Genomic DNA, 14,488 nt, shown 5'->3' with positions numbered 1-14,488 from the left:
CTAAATCCTCAGATTTGTCTAAAGACACAGTCCTGGGTAAAAGTATTGAGTCACCCCTCGTGTCTTCATAGTTTATTTGTTTGTTTTTAAGTGACCTTGAGCAACATTTCTCCAGGCGTTCAGATCTTATTTATTTATTATGTTTTCCTTGTTAGATTGGGTTCCAGTTAGTTCAATGCATTAAAAATGCCCTATAACGCAGTTTGACAGACATAACAACTCACACTTGATGAGAGCTCACAACTTGTCAGCTCTCATCAAGGTTTTGCTTAATAAATGACCTTAGGCAAAAGATTCCATGTATTATTTGCCACAAACAGGATCTTTAATATTATTTTTTATTTACATAAAGACATGACTTTTTAAAAACTGTCTCAATAATTTATTTCCTTACAGTCACCTTTGACCTCGCTGTGACGGTCACTGTTCAGCTTGATTCTTCATAAAGTTAAGATGAGTATGCTCTCAGAATGCTTTGGATTCGAGGCCAAGAAGTTGAAGGCAGTCAGTGGGTGCGTCGGTGAAAGACATTCAATAACATGCTAAAAGATAGCAACGAGTTTGTGTAATTTAAAATTAAGACATGTGGTTACTAACATGCAATGGCTATTTGACTCTCTGAGCTATCCGCCTCCCCTGCTGAATCTTCCATTTATCCCATTATTCTCTTCACATCTTTAAAATGTTCCTGAAGAACTTGGCCAGCTGCCCCTGAGGTTTCTCCTCCCACGGCTTCATAAAGCCGCCGTTACGTTTGGATGCAGGTGGGCTGCCCCATCTGAAGTGACTCATCTTATAGGTCCTATCTTTCCTCTCCTGCAAGCTCAAGGGGCTTTGTGATTTGGAGCTGTCCCTGGCCCTCAGCAATCCCTGATTTTCATTACTTCCTCCATCAATGTCCCCCTCCGCTTCATCTTCGCTACTGCTCAGCTGTCTGCGAGCCTGAAAGGGAAAACGGCCCTCAGAGGAGCTTCCTCCTTCCAGAGAAGAGGCAAAGACTTTAACAGGTCGGCGTTTACGGCCCGAGGGCTTCCCCCAGCGGAAGTGCTCCATTGAATAGGAGCGTCTCTCGTCACTGCGGGCCTTAAGCTTTGGCTCTCGCATCTTAAGTCCTGCTGGTTTGCCCCAGCGGAAGTGCTCCATTCTGTAGGAGCGCCGCTCGTCGCTGCGGGCTTTCAGATCTGACTCGGATATTTTGTCATGGGAAGCCAGTGTGGCTAGAATAACTCTGAGTAAGAGGTCATCACCATCACCAGCATCAGCATCACTGTCAACTTTCAGGGCCAATGCACTGAGCTCTGGGATTTCAGTCTGGATCACAGACATGCAGAGGTGAACACAGTCCTGTGTGGAAGAAATGGCAAAGATAATGTCATACAGAGCAGGAAGACTTGAAGTTCCCTGACAGCTGCTGGTGAAGTCATAAGACTTGGCATGATAGGAAAAAATCCCCAAAACCAACAACAAACAAACAAACAAACAAACAAACATCCCCTTTATTGCTTATGGGTGTTAAAAATTACAGATGGCTTTTCTAGGTTTTAAATTTAGTGTTGCATTGATAAAATAACTGCAGCTTGTTCTGTATCCAAACACACCCACTTAAGGCTACTATCACATGGACAACTCAAGAAACAAGAAATTACATTTAAGGACTGTGTTGACTCATCTTTTCAGCTTTCACATCAACTTATTTGTCAAAGAATGAAATTGTTCACTATCACCACAGATCTCCTGGCTTTGCCGGGGGAAAAGGAAGTAATGTTATATGCTCTGAGTTTTAAGTTTCCATTTTCTAAGTACTTCTAAGTACTCATCACCTTGACACTAACAAAAAAAAAGATTAGTGGAAGCGATAATTTTGATTAAAATGTAAGGTTTACTTACATTTAATTTGACCAGATTCCATTAAATATGTTTTACATTGCGCTTACGGATGAGATGAAAATGTGCAACATAGGGCTCCGATAAGTTTTCTTGGCCAGTGATGACGATCTAAAAGAAGTGGCAGGGCTGTTCGACCTACCAGTATCCTCGCCTTGTTGCTCAGGTCCTTGCAGATGGAGTTGTCCCAGCATACTGACTCAAACCCGGGGATGCACACAAATGCCATCACCGCCACCAACAACCAGCACTGGCACACCATCTTCAGCCCGGTGCACAGGACACCAACTCGACTGGGGTGGAGCTGCAGAAGTGAAGCCACAGTGGGGAAAGCTTTGAGTCTCAGCAGACAAAAATATTCATTAGTCATCTTGAAATGTTATTTTGTGAAGAAATACAGTAGGTGTCTCTTAATAATTGCGCTTGCGTAACACTTTCCGCCCGTCCTTATGTAACGTGATGTGTTTGAACACTACCTTCGAAATAGCCAGAGAGCCGAGCTTTTGTAGCTGGTGTGTCATGAACTTAAACACGTGAACTTAAACAACTATGTTCTCTTTTTGGTGTTTGTTTATCAGGAGCACATGTATTTTATTTTGAAGGTGTCAAACATGTGGCAGTATTTTTATTTTTATTTTTCAAAGGATGAACCTTCAGCACCGAGGACTGTGTCAAAACGATCAGCAGGACTGATGAGGTTCAAAACAGAGGAGGGACAGGGCAGGGTCTTCTGTTCCCTTGATGGGTTAATTTCATGTGAGATTTAGACTGAAAATATATGAAGATAATAGATTTGAAGATTTTTTTTTAAATGATGATTTAATTTACCTACACCTAAGGCCCTGTATGAAAAAGTAATTGCTCCTAATCTTACTAACTGGTGGAACACCCTTGGCAGCAAGCGAAGCATGAACTAGCAACGAGCCTTTCACGTCACTGTGGAGGAATTTTGGTCCACTCTTCTTTGCAGAATTGTTTTAAATCAGACACATTAGAGGGTTTGCCTGAACAGTCTTTTTAAAGTCATGCCAAAGCATCTTAGTCTGATTTAAGTCCAGGCGCCGACTAGGCCACCCCCAAACCCTTCCTTTAGGTTTTTTTCAGAGGTGGACTTGCTTGTGTGTTAAACTCAAGTGTGGTTGGGCTTCAAGACATGAACTGATGGCCTGACATTCACCTTCAGGATTTTATGTTCGGGAAGCAGAATTCATGGTTCTATCAATTTTCCAGATCCCGAAGCAGCAAAAACCATCACGCTACCACCACCATGTTTGTCTGTTGATATGATTTTCTTTTTATTTAATGTTGTGTTAGTTTTACATTGCACATAACGGGACTCTAACCTTCCAAAAAAAAAAAAAAAAGTATTTTCAGTCCACAAAATATTTTCCCAGAATTCTTTGGGATCACAATGCATTTTTATATTAATGTGGGTTATATTTGTCCAATTTAAAAAAAAAAAATATGTGATGTTGTGAAAGTGTGACAAATATGCAAAAACAAAAAACTGAATGAAAACAAAATCAGGCAGGGGGGCAAATACTTTTTCACAGCACTGTTCTCTGTGTGCAGAGAGCAACCAGCTGGGATCCTGATGTCACTGTCTACCGCTGCAAGGCTGTGTTATTCTACCGCCAATAAATTTAAGCTTCCTTTTTTGAAAACGCAAGGAGCTATGAAGCAACTTTTGTCTTTCAGCAGCAGGACTGCAATGTTTTTTTTCAGTCTTGACTAATTGAAGACAGATGTAGCTACTTTGACATCACCCAATGGGTTGTGGAGTTCTGCTTTGAAGCTTTCAGATGAACATTTTTTCTGTCATCATCTTAGTTTTGAAATCGGACGCAATAAATAAAAGTGGATTTGACCAAACTGCATGCTAAGACATTAGGGAGCTGTTTGTCTTTCTTTCTTTCTCTCAGCCTGTTGCAGCGTACAGACTATAACTAGGTTGGGAGAATAGAGAGAACAGTATTGCTGCTTGTGTTCAGGGACAGCCAAAGGAACTGTTAATAATTCTGATAAAGGATTTCCTTTCAGACATAAATTTCTAGCAGGGATTTCACAATAGACCCTAAAATACTTTCATTTTCTGAGCTCAGAGTTGTTTTCTTGCCTGGAAACCAAGCAGGAAAAAATGAATCTAATTGTCTCAATAAAACTTAACAGAAATACACAACAATGACAACAATAAGTACATTTTGAAGTGTGCTACTTAATTGAATATGAACAATTTGGTTATTGAAGTCATGAGGATGAATATCCTCTCATGCTTCTTATTGCGTTTTCTCTTTTCTATACTCTCCTATTTCCAATCAGTCTCGAGGACAGCTTTCTTATTATAAAAAGGTAATATCTATAATATGAAACCGAAGTGCAGTATATAAACCCCATGTTCACTGCTTTTGGTTAAATCCGACACACTGCCAGTCATCTGATGCTTCACAGATGTTGAGAAAAATCCTGTCTCACTTGTCAAACTTTTCCCTGGGCGTGTTAACCGTTTAAAGATGTAAACAATCTTTTTTCTTTTCTTTGCCGGGGTATTGGATTTTTCTCACTTCCTCCTTCACTATTCTAAAGAGTGAGTCCTCGGTGAGCCATTGTCTTTGCGAGTCTGGCAGAGACTCGTCTTCCTACTGAATGACTCACAGCTGAGCTGTGCTCTCCACAGACAGACTCCGATAAAAGAGGCATGAGCGCTGCAATCAAAATAAATGCAAAATTGTACGTGTGAAATGATTTCTACTGTTTTGTAAGTTAGATCACCTTTTGTTTACATTAAAGGAAAGCTGAATTCATCATAACTGTGTATCCTTTGCTGCAAGCACATCATATAAAATAGTAGAAATTCCCAAATCCATGAATAAGGGAGTTTAGCAAATAAGTTAATTTGAGCTCATCCAACAAGTCACGCCAAACAAGCAAGTTTAAAAAAACAAATCATATAAATATATTTGTTACCTTTTTCAGATGCTTTCTCTCCTCTTGCTTTTGTCACTCCTTTTGTCCACAGATCCTCCAGACTGGTGACTCTAAACTGTGGTCCCTCTCCTCCTCTCCTGCTTTCTCTCTGCTCTTTGAGAAATGCTCAGTAGGAGAGGGTCTGCTGTTGCTTCCTTAAGGGAGGAAAGCTCTTTTTATAGACATGTGAAGTAAAGCGTCTCAAGGCCTCGGGGTGTGATTGAGGTAAAGGGTCTCCTGCTCCTTCTCTTGATGGGGAGGAGTCGTGCATTCGTGGAGTTTTGCGTATGGTATGTTTAAACGCTTCCCACACACTTTTTAATCAATAGCGAGGCTGGCTTCATCAGCCGGGTGATGAGGCTGTGGTTAACTGGTTAACTTCCCCCCCCCCCCTCTTTGTAATCCTCCTCTGATTGCGACACAGTCTTGAAACCCTATAAGTACCCTGCATTTCTTGAAAGCATGTTTACGTTATCGTATACTGATTAAAAAGAAACACAACTGCTGTTCATTAGCGGACCCATGTCCACGCTTTAAATCCCTCAAAGGTCAGCTCTAATCACTGACATCATTATCCTCTGAGCAACAGTGAAGGGTGCCAATCGATTTGACTGATTGGATCGTTTCTCTGTGGTTCTCGTTTTGACAAGGTGTGCATGTATCCCTGCATGAAAACTTCATTATAAGGACCTGACTCACTGTTTGGACGTCATGAGTGGACCTCAAGTGCGGATGATACACACAAATAAAGAAATAAACACACGTGGTGCTTTTAAAACGGAAATATTGTGCAGCTGAAGCTTTAGTGCCAGTGCCAAACACATTCTGCCGCTCGTTTGCTGCAGGGTTAGGTGCACAAGGACAAGTCACACAGAACAGCACAAGTGGAGAACAAGCACCCATTGTAAGAGATATAGAACACTTTCCTTTCATAAACCGGCCTATCTCCAGCTATTTGTTATCATTTTATAGCTGAAAGGACACAGTGAGTGAAAAATGAGACAGAAGATGCTCATATGATTTTTAAAAAAGGTCTATTATATTGAATTACAGATGCATGTGGGTCAGGTTGCTGTGCTCAAAGTCAGAGATATGTGCCTGAATTGACCGTATTGAGGATACCTCCTCTGACTGCCATTATACAAAGCAAGAGTAGAAAAAAATGCACATATCGTGACCTAATTATGTCTTTGGCTATTCTTAATATAAGCATCCACAGTCTGCCCCCTTCAACTACTCATCAATAAGCAACAGTCTTTTCTGACTACCTGCAAACATGTGAACTATTACTTTATGATACAGTTAAAACAGAAAAATCAGCCCAAATGACCTTAAAATGATACGTTATTGTCTTATGTTGACTACCTAGTAAGTAAGTTTTGCCACCTTTTCATTGGAGGTTCATCAGATATACCTGTTCACCTTCTCATTGACACAAATATCTAATGAGCGATGCACATACAAAGATGTGTTGTGTTACGTGTCATGCATTCATGTCAGACACCACCAGTCTGAACTGATTCCGGGCAGGATGGATCCATGTGTTCATGTTGTTTACACCGATTTGTGACCAAAACTTTCAAATGTTGCAGCAGAAGCTGAGACTCATGACACCAGAAAACATTTTTCCTATTTTCTATTGTTCAGTTTTAGTGAGCACGTGTGAGTTGTAGCCTTAATTCCCGCTGTTAGCTAACAGGAGAGGAGAGGTATGGCCATTCTCCTCTTACCTCTGGCATCATTTTCACCCAAAGAACCACAGCTCGCTGGATATTTTCTCTTTTTTGGCCATTCTCTGTAAACCCTAGCAGCCTGCCCATCACCAAAAACCATGCCACATTCAAAGTCACTTAAATCCCCTTTTATGCAGATTCTTAGTTTGCTTAGTTTGAACTTCAGTAGCTCGTCTTGATCATCTCTGCATGCATAAATGCAAAGATTTGCTGCCATGTGACTGGTAGATTAGATATATGCATGAACAAACTGCTAATAACGTGGTTGGTAAACGTATATACCAACTAAACCCAAAATTGTGAGACTGCTTGTGAAGATATTTTAGCATCTGTTTTGAATTTAATCTTTTTTTTTCACGGAGAATAGTTCATTCTCTCCCTGCCCCTCACTTTCTGAAAATCATCCAAAGAGCTTCGTGTCATGTCAGGAATTCCTGGCTTTCTCTGTTGTCACATGTTAAATAGGGCTGAAGTGACTGTGTAGAAAAGTCATTCAGAGTCAGCGCTTCTTGGTCTGCTTTGTTTTTCTCATATTGCCAGTAAAGCTTTGAAGCTTCTAATGATGCAGTTGATCCGGTGGAGTTTTCCAACTCTGGAGAAGCAAAACACCCCCAGACATGAATCTTCCCACCTCGGTGCTTCACTGTGGGTTTGATACACTGTGGTGTCATTATTTCTCCTGCTCATCTCCTTTACATACTATTTTCTGATACTCCCACTAATCTCCTAATGGATTGATCAGCAAATAGCTAAATTTTCCATCCTTTACTGTGAAATACGAGGACACACCGACACTGAAACTGCAGCCTTCTTGTGAAAGAACCTCTGCTGATTGCAGTCTTGCTTTCTTTATTTAGAAAATTTTGTAGCTTCAGTCTCTAGGACCACAGTGTATTGATCTTCCCTTTGGGTCCGCCTGGACGTGCTTTGACCACAGCTTATCCCGTTTTCACAAAGTGTTTTAGCGAGCCATGCACTGCCACACTTGGAAAATAGAAAATTTGATCAGTAACAAATAGAAAAACAAAGAAATTATTACAGTAATCATATTAAAGCTTTGGGTGAATTGTGAATTAAGCATAAAATTAAAAATGCTGATTATTTAACCACTTATACAAGAATCAATCTTTAAAATATCTTAGCCCCCTCAGATAAACCTTTAAATACTCTAATATTGCATTAATACGCCTAAATGTAAAATCAATATCTCTACTTTATATACAGCATTTTCACACAAAATATTACCTCTGTTTTTAGGTAATGATGCTTAGTTTCTATGAATATCACCAATACACACCAAAGGCTGAAAGGCTACTAGTTACTTAGATGAATGTGTTTCCTGGCAGCCCTTTAGTTACATCACAAATCCCGGTCATCACTGTCGGCAGGAAGAGAAAAAGATAAAACCTTCCAGATCACAACTCTCCTGAACCGCCTAAGGCTCGGATAATCATCAGTGATAAGGAAGTATAACTCTTTGGTTATATTTAGGGGTATGATGTTTGTAGCTTGAAGGCGAGACAGGAAGTGGCATTCTGAAGTGGGAGCTATTCTCTCCTCTCTCCGCAGTTTTAACCTGCTTAACCTCCATGTGGCCCTGCTCTGCAGGTGGTGTTTGTTCTGGACAGCGCCTGCTTGTGAATTTGAGTCATTACTGGATGCGAATGCTAAAACAAAAAGGACATGCTTGCTAAGCCTCCTCTTCAGTGGAGAAATAAAGGTTATAACAAACAGAGATGATGCATTCCTACAGCACTTAGGAGTGTAATTCAGCTCCCCGCTGATGTTGATTGCTTCCACTATTTAATAACACTGCAACCCCAAGGCAGGTCTGTGCAGGATGTGAATCACCACCAAATAATAACTCTGTCTAAACACCTACCATTTAAGTATTATCATCTCATTAATCCGTTTTAGGTTTTAGAAGTGTTACAGATGATGGTGGAGAAGAAACATGACTTGTTCCTTCATTAAACTGTACAGCTTCACAGTGAATGAGTGTTCATAACCAGCATATATGAGTGATGTCATGCACATTATTTAAAGTGTCCACACACTAATTCAGTATATGTGTAGTATTTCAGCTATTTTTAGGAATGTACTCTAGTCAGTCTCCCACTCATGATATAGCATCAGCAGCATCTGTCTCCTCCTGTGGCCCCTGCTTATTGCCGTTGGGTTTCTAATGGCTAGTGGGCATTAGTTACATGGATCTGATTTTTACCATTGAGTTGGTTTCTAAGCACCTGTCCTTTGCAATGTAGGATCATTTTATTGCAATGAGAATAGTTATTGCTTTAGTGGATTCCTAAATATAATTACAGTCATCGTGAGTACTATAAGGATATAGGTTTATTATTTTGACAGAAAACCTGACCCTGTTTGTAAGATACGGTACTGCATCTTAAACTACCCATCATTTCTTTGTATTTTTGCAAGGAAAATGGGAGGCTGGTGTGAAAGTTTAGGCTTCATTTTTGGATCAAGGCTTTCTGTTTAGACAAATTCTAGCCACTTCAGTAATGATGAGGTCCAGATTCTGAGGAGGCTACTCCACAATTTACTTCTTATTCTGTCTTCCACCTGCAGAGTTTCCTCTGTTATTTTAAGGACATGCTGCACACCATGTCATGGTCCGGTTGAGTGGCTGTGTGTTTCCTCCAGGCTCTGGTCTCTGCCCTTGAGTGGAGCCTCTTCAGCCTTTTCATTGCCTACACCTGCTACTAATCTCCGTGGTTGGGAGATTACAGGGACGTAATTTCCAGGGAGGTTAGGGGGGTTATGACCATCCCCAATAATCAGACCCAACCAATATAACCCCCCCAATAAAATTAGGAATTATCTTGCATAATTAGGCTGTTGATTTTCTTTACTCATTTCAGGTATTAACAGCAAAATAGTTGCCTGTTTAATAATCTGGGAATTTACCCGGATTTATTTATTTAGACAGAGATCTTGACCCCCCCAATGTTCAGCACAAAGTTGCGCCGATGGCTGTATATAAGACCAGTGCTCTTCGCCAGATTGTCTGCTAACCTTCGTTAGTCCCGGTGGCTAACTAATGTCTAATCTAGTGTCTAGTCAAGTCTTGTATTAGGGCTGTTCGACATAACGATATATATCCAGTGTTGGGAAGGTTACTTTTAAAATGTATTCCATTACAGAATACAGAATACATGCCCCAAAATGTATTCTGTAACGTATTCCGTTACGTTACTCAATGACAGTAACGTATTCTGAATACTTTGGATTACTTAATATATTATCGTGCTTTTTACAACTACGTGAATGTACTATTGCTGTGTGATTTATTACTATTACTGAAGGTCCGCGACTCCGAACTGTAGTAAAGGGACCTCTGGCTAATACGGCAGGGTCCCTGTCGGCTTGTAGCCGAAAAATAGCTTTACTTTGTTGTGTGGGTCAACTTTTCTTGCGAGAGACAGAGAGAGGCGTTGAAAGACTGCTCCAACGGAACTTATTGTTTTCGGAGGAAAACACGAACACGGTGTACAGTCGAGTTTTAACACTGGGATTTCCAGGCTTCTACCGTTCTACCTTTAAAAGCCGGAGAGCAGTCAAATGCTGGAAGTGGAAGCTAAATTGGCTAGTCATTCATATGTATATTAGGTCGTTACCTAGGAATTCTGGAGGGAGGGGAGTGGGGGTGAGTGATTGAGGGGGTGGGGGAGTGGAGTGTTTCAGTTTGCCATCTTAGGGAGAAATCAACACATGTCCTTTGTATGTCCTTTGTTGCTGACATTTATTGATGAAAACAGTACAAAAAACCAACCATTTGTACACATATTTACAAATAATGATAAAAAGTGAGTGAGTACATTTCAACATTTTCAGCAATCACTCACAATCCTGGCACTGCCACGGTATCTGTCGTCTGCATTTACCACATGTGTACCTGTAGCAGTGAACACATCGCACAGTGGCCTGATTTTTTTTGCATCTGTGTTTGACCTGACACGTGGCCCTTTTTCCAGGGCTCGGTGTGGAGGGTTGTGTCCGAAGCAACTGATCTTTTCTTGCCTTCTTCGCAGCTACATGAGAGCGAGCCAACTCCCTTGCAAGCTCCACCAGGAACTCCACCCGTCTTTCCTTCGTCCCGGTGCATGCTTGATACAGCACATGTGCATTCAGTGCTGCCATGTCAATCATGTTATAAAACACGGTGACTGGCCAGCGCCGTGTTCCTTTGCGGACAGTGTACTCCCGAACCATCTGGTCCATCACATCCACGCCACACTTTGTTTTGTTGTAAAGGGTGACAGTGTTTGGCTTCCTTTTGGTAGTGTTATCAGTCTGAACCACGCTGTGCATGCTGCTAAGAATATAGACTGTCTTCTTACATTTGGCCGCATACGCCGTCAGCGTGGCAGCAGAGGTTGAAAACACCTAAGAAATAAGATAAATTGTTATTTCCATACCCCTTTTACACACAATGAAACACATAAACATAGAACCACAAAAGACCTGCAACATACCTGAGTGGTGAATTCATTGCGATCTGTCTGTCTAGTGGATTGAGGAATTTCCCTGCGAATCTTGTTGACTGTGCCGAGGATGGTGGTTTTCCGTCCAAGAAGTTTTTGCGCAAGTGAAAGCGATGTGAAGAAATTGTCCGTGGTAACATTTCTGCCCTTGTCTAGGAATGGTTCCATCAGCCTCATTACTACATTTTCAGAAAGTCTCTCCCCAGTGGGACGATTGGGGTCCTTGCCAAGATATGGGAAGACATTGCAAATGTACTTGGATTTTAGGTCGCAGGCCACCCAAAACTTGATCCCAAACTTGTCCGGTTTACTTGCAATATACTGCAGGAAACAGCACCGAGTCTTTGATGGGAAAAGCTGTTCATCAACGGTGATATGTAGACCAGGGTTGTAGCACGTGATGCAGTTGGTGACAAATGATCCCCACACACTGGAAATTGCAGCGAACTTATCAGTCTTTGCTCGATCACTGCGGGTGGACTTGTCATCAAAGCGTAGGTGTTGCATGATGTCTTGGAAGCGGTTTCGTGCCATAGTTCCAATTATCTGTGGGTTTCCCAGGTTTGCTGACCAGCAGTCATTTACCGATGGAACCCTGTAAACCCCCCGCAAGATGACAATTGCAATAAATGCCATCATAGAGCACTGGGTGTGCCCCGCTAAGCGGGGTACTGTAACGGGGCACACCCAGTGCTCTATGATTGGTGCACAATCATCTCTATGATTGTGCACCAATCAGAGCACTGGGTGTTTTTTGTACTGGGTATATATATGACACAATCTCACTGCACTTAGCCTAACCCTTCATTGCCCTGAAGAATTCTGTGGTGTACGGACCTCCTCTCCAAGGAAAGAAAATGCAGAGAAGACTCACTACTCAGCAGGCGTTGGAAATGATCCTGACGGAAGTCGACCCTTGTGACTCGGATGGAGAAGACCTAGAAGTTCAGCCGGATTCGGACTCAGAGCTGTCTGATCAGTCTTCCGGTTAGTTTCATTTCATGTTATTTCCTTTTTCATTTCAAACAAGTAAGTGGATGTAGTTAGTAAGTTTGTTTGACCTTCCCATTGCTCACAATTTGAATTTGTTCACACTGCAGATGAGGAGACTGCTTCTCCACCGAAAAAGAGAGCTTGTTTGGGGACTGAGACAGCGAAAGATGGCACAGTGTGGCGTGAAGAACATGTGGGGACCCGTCTCCCTTTCACCCCAATAGAACTGTACACTGCAGATGGAGAGCCAATGGCTAAGGCCAGGAGAAGTATCTCGAGTCGCCTTCAGAGCTTCCTGTGTTTCATCACTCTTGACATGCTTCATAGCATTCAAGAATGGACTATTCAACATGCACAGCAAACGGAGCATATTCATTGGTTCATGGACCTCCCTGAACTAATGGCATTTATTGCAATTGTCATCTTGCGGGGGGTTTACAGGGTTCCATCGGTAAACGACTGCTGGTCAGCAAACCTGGGAAACCCACAGATAATTGGAACTATGGCACGAAACCGCTTCCAAGACATCATGCAACACCTACGCTTTGATGACAAGTCCACCCGCAGTGATCGAGCAAAGACTGATAAGTTCGCTGCAATTTCCAGTGTGTGGGGATCATTTGTCACCAACTGCATCACGTGCTACAACCCTGGTCTACATATCACCGTTGATGAACAGCTTTTCCCATCAAAGACTCGGTGCTGTTTCCTGCAGTATATTGCAAGTAAACCGGACAAGTTTGGGATCAAGTTTTGGGTGGCCTGCGACCTAAAATCCAAGTACATTTGCAATGTCTTCCCATATCTTGGCAAGGACCCCAATCGTCCCACTGGGGAGAGACTTTCTGAAAATGTAGTAATGAGGCTGATGGAACCATTCCTAGACAAGGGCAGAAATGTTACCACGGACAATTTCTTCACATCGCTTTCACTTGCGCAAAAACTTCTTGGACGGAAAACCACCATCCTCGGCACAGTCAACAAGATTCGCAGGGAAATTCCTCAATCCACTAGACAGACAGATCGCAATGAATTCACCACTCAGGTATGTTGCAGGTCTTTTGTGGTTCTATGTTTATGTGTTTCATTGTGTGTAAAAGGGCTATGGAAATAACAATTTATCTTATTTCTTAGGTGTTTTCAACCTCTGCTGCCACGCTGACGGCGTATGCGGCCAAATGTAAGAAGACAGTCTATATTCTTAGCAGCATGCACAGCGTGGTTCAGACTGATAACACTACCAAAAGGAAGCCAAACACTGTCACCCTTTACAACAAAACAAAGTGTGGCGTGGATGTGATGGACCAGATGGTTCGGGAGTACACTGTCCGCAAAGGAACACGGCGCTGGCCAGTCACCGTGTTTTATAACATGATTGACATGGCAGCACTGAATGCACATGTGCTGTATCAAGCATGCACCGGGACGAAGGAAAGACGGGTGGAGTTCCTGGTGGAGCTTGCAAGGGAGTTGGCTCGCTCTCATGTAGCTGCGAAGAAGGCAAGAAAAGATCAGTTGCTTCGGACACAACCCTCCACACCGAGCCCTGGAAAAAGGGCCACGTGTCAGGTCAAACACAGATGCAAAAAAAATCAGGCCACTGTGCGATGTGTTCACTGCTACAGGTACACATGTGGTAAATGCAGACGACAGATACCGTGGCAGTGCCAGGATTGTGAGTGATTGCTGAAAATGTTGAAATGTACTCACTCACTTTTTATCATTATTTGTAAATATGTGTACAAATGGTTGGTTTTTTGTACTGTTTTCATCAATAAATGTCAGCAACAAAGGACATACAAAGGACATGTGTTGATTTCTCCCTAAGATGGCAAACTGAAACACTCCACTCCCCCACCCCCTCAATCACTCACCCCCACTCCCCTCCCTCCAGAATTCCTAGGTAACGACCTAATATACATATGAATGACTCCAGCATTTGACTGACTGCTCTCCGGCTTTTAAAGGTAGAAACGCAAAATGATGACTCCGCGGGGGTCTAAGGTAGAAAACCAAAATGACTGCTCTCCGGGGGTCTAAGTTAATAGCTTACTTACAACTGGGCTCGTCAGGCACTCTTCTTGGCTGAAGTGGTTATTATTATATTTACATGCTTCCAGCTCCCGTTTTTCCTCAATGACATCTCGTACCTTTCCACTCCCCCTTTTCTCCCTCCTCGCGCTCACACACCCATAACGTGTATGGCAGTCCATTCTCCCTGCAACACGGACTACACTGCTACATTCTTTAGAGCTATGCTTGTAGCATTCTGCCTGTTAGCTTAGCACAACAACAACAACGAAAAGGCGCTCTCTCACCCAGGAAACACACAGTCGCAGAGAGAGAGAGCGAGCGTCGCCCTGTAACCATGGCAACCGTAACGCTGCCGCCTGGAACGACAGAACGTAG

General features: G+C 42.3%; 1 pseudogene across 1 annotated transcript; it reads right to left on the bottom strand.

Moving 5' to 3' along the window:
• Positions 1–106: 106 nt before the first annotated feature.
• On the bottom strand, positions 107–5,157 carry LOC147312570 (pro-opiomelanocortin-like; annotated as a pseudogene). The gene is made up of 3 exons (XR_015125028.1): positions 4,849–5,157; positions 2,027–2,188; positions 107–1,344 (listed from the first exon to the last, which is right to left on the bottom strand). The product of XR_015125028.1 is annotated as a pro-opiomelanocortin-like (transcript).
• Positions 5,158–14,488: the final 9,331 nt, after the last annotated feature.

Source organism: Aulonocara sp. 'chitande type north' Nkhata Bay, linkage group LG15 (genome assembly GCF_057382095.1).
Source record: "Aulonocara sp. 'chitande type north' Nkhata Bay isolate Kocher_YH1m ecotype deep benthic linkage group LG15, A_spYH_male_GT1.1, whole genome shotgun sequence".
Lineage (NCBI taxonomy): Eukaryota > Metazoa > Chordata > Actinopteri > Cichliformes > Cichlidae > Aulonocara > Aulonocara sp. 'chitande type north' Nkhata Bay.
Note: the sequence above shows the minus strand (reverse complement) of the source record. Positions and strands in the feature narration are given on the sequence as shown.